A 3,157-nucleotide genomic window follows, 5' to 3' on the forward strand; every position below is an offset into this window, starting at 1 on the left:
AAACTGCAATAATCAACCTGGAAGCTTTAAATGGAAATTGGCCTATTTGGGGATTTTTAGAATAATAAGAGTTGAAGAAAATGTGCCCAATAGAGAATTCTTAAAAAGCATGAGGTAGGAAAACATTTCTTCCTGGAGGAGTTTAAGGAAGTTTAGTAAGCCTGGATCTCCATGAATGGTCTTATTCCATCATTGGTGTCTTGGTAAACTGTTCATGAGCAGGGGTAGGGTATATGGGTTATTTGAATTTTATGCAGATGTAAGTCTGTTGGGAATAAGAATCATGATTTTTATCGCATTACCAATTCTAGGTTACTTCCATACCACCTTGAATGCACCCGATCTTGTCTGATCTTGAAAGTAAAGCAAGGTCAGGCCTGGTTAGTACTTGGATGGGAGACCGCCTGGGAATACAGGCTGCTATAGGCTTTTTGGGTCTTCCCTGTTAGCAGATATCTCAGTTGGTAAAGAATTTGCCTGCAATACGGGAGACCCCAGTTTGACTCCTGGGTCAGGAAGATCTCCTGGAGAAGGGATAGCTATTCACTCCAGTATTCTTGGGCTTCCCTGGTGGCTCAGTTGGTAAAGAATCTGCCTGCAATGTGGGAGACCTGGGTTTGATTCCTGGGAAGATCCCCTGGAGAAGGGAAGGGCTACCTACTCCAGTATTCTGCCCTGGAGAATTCCACGGACTGTATAATCCATGGAGTCACAAAGAGTTGAACTGAGCAACTTTCAGTTTTCACTTAACACCAAATAAGTGAATCAATTTGGTGCTTCCTACAATTGCACCCCACTCCAGTACTCTTGCTTGGAAAATCCCATGGACGGAGGAGCCTGTTAGGCTGCAGTCCATGGGGTCGCTGGGAGTCGGACACGACTGAGCAACTTCACTTTCACTTTTCACTTTCATGCATTGGAGAAGGAAATGCAACCCACTCCAGTCTTTTTGCCTGGAGAATCCCAGGGAAGGAGGAGCCTGGCGGGTTGCCATCTATGGGGTCACACAGAGTTGGACACGACTGAAGTGACTTAGCATAGCATAGCATATGGTCATATAGGGCTTCCTGAAAATTAAACTGTTACATTTACGATTCAATAGGGATATAAAAATTGTCATTTAGCATATAGTGTATTTTCTAGCGGAACCAAATTAACTGAATCATTTGTGATATTGAGCATTTCTAATTCAATTTACTTTGCTATATGCATGGTTGGAGCATGTTTGAAAAGTTGAAACACATTTGATGCTACGAAACATATATAGCCCAGTCAGGCCAAGGAAAGAAAGAGGACCCCAGTCTTAAGTTTCTCTGGTTTGCTATGTAATGAAGTTTAGAGAATATCATGACAGGAATGAAAGTGAATTTTGAAAGTTCCATGGTCAGCAGAAACCAGTATATATTTTAATTATTTGTATTTAAATGTGCCAGTGTTGTTATTTTTTTTTAATTCTGAAATTTGGAATTTATTTGAATAGATAAATAGAATGACATCTGATCTAGTCATCAGCTGCAAGCCAGTCACCTTTGGTCTCATTCCTGTGTTCTTTGTACTACATCACACTGACTACAATACTCAAATTTTGATTTTTTTAACCATCATTAAGAATTTTGAATGAATTTGACTAATACCTATTCACACCTATCATTGTATCTTAAAATATGATTTTGGGAATTCAGTGGCTGTTATGTAACATTGCCAAAATCTTATTAAAGCTAAATTAAATGCATCATTAGAAACTTTAATTTAAATCTTCAGCAGCAGCAGCAGCATTCTATATATAATTTTTTTTAAATGCTAGTATATACTATCACTGTTCTATATCCACCAGAGTGTTTAATATTTTGATTGGAGTCACTCAATGAAAAAAATATATTTTTTAAAGAGTAAAGAAAAATGTTTTGGTTAATTGATTTCTTCCTAGTAAAATTTGTTTTGTCAAGTAGAAATACTTAAAAAAAAATTTTTTTAAGGAAAATGTGACTCTCTGTATGTGATTACATCAAAGACTACTATCCTGAGAGCAAAACTAAAAGTTATGAGAATTCAAGTTATGAAATCCTAACAATTTCCCATTACTAGTGACTTTCACTGAGAAACATAGCTTAAAAAGAATTTCTTTGTACAAAAAATTTTATATAGCAAAATATAGAAGCAATGTTTAGATATGAAGGAGCTAATAGGATTTTAATGTATTTTAGCTATAGGTAGCATTTCTTCTAAATGTGCATAATAAATATAGAGAATCATTGCTTTTTTATCATTAACTGTTTCACTGAGCTTTCACATTAGCCTCAAAATAAATTATGTTGAATAAATTAATTTTGTAAAGCTAGATGAACAGGAAGAGATTCATTCAGCTTTTATGTGAAATAAATAAAATCACATAATTTATCTAAATGTAGTACTTTATTATCAGAAATTCATATAGAATTTAATGTGTGAATTATTTTGTGTCTGTGCAGCAAGATTATATTATATGTTTTTTCCTCATTTCTAGTTGACCATAGAATGCTTTATTTGCAGAGCATTTTATAATCTTGGTGTGAAATTCTCTTTGGGAAATATTGACAACTTATTAATTGAAAGTAAAATAAAAGGGATTCTTCAATTAGTTATGAAATGAATAAGTATCACTTTTATTTCTGACTCAAACTCATCACCTACTGCATTTCTTGCTTAGAGGAAAATAAACAATTTTTTTAAAATGTAAATTTTTAAAGATATTTTATGTGATCTTCATCCAAATCTTCCATCCAGGATTAGTACCCAAATATTTATTCAGATAACTGCTGAAACTTTCCTTTTTTTTCCCCCTAAAAAGTACATGCTTTGTTCAGTTTTGTTCACTGTAGTTTCAAAATTAGCATCTTGTTTGTTAAGTGGACAAGAAAAAAACAATAGCTTAAGACAAAAAGACGCTTACTCCTTGGAAGGAAAGTTATAACCAACCTAGATAGCGTATTGAAAAGCAGAGACATTACTTTGCTAACAAAGGTCTGTCTAGTCAAGGCTATCGTTTTTCCAGTGGTCATGTATGGATGTGAGATTTGGACTGTGAAGAAAGCTGAGCACCGAAGAATTGATGCTTTTGAACTGTGGTGGTGGAGAAGACTCTTGAGAGTCCCTTGGACTGCAAGGAGATCCAATCAGT

The 3,157-nt window shown here is 34.9% G+C and overlaps 1 pseudogene; it reads left to right on the top strand.

Moving 5' to 3' along the window:
- The first annotated feature begins 310 nt into the window (after nt 1-310).
- LOC113907115 lies at nt 311-429 on the top strand (annotated as a pseudogene).
- Nucleotides 430-3,157: the final 2,728 nt, after the last annotated feature.

The sequence above is a fragment of the Bos indicus x Bos taurus genome, chromosome 16 (assembly GCF_003369695.1).
Source record: "Bos indicus x Bos taurus breed Angus x Brahman F1 hybrid chromosome 16, Bos_hybrid_MaternalHap_v2.0, whole genome shotgun sequence".
Lineage (NCBI taxonomy): Eukaryota > Metazoa > Chordata > Mammalia > Artiodactyla > Bovidae > Bos > Bos indicus x Bos taurus.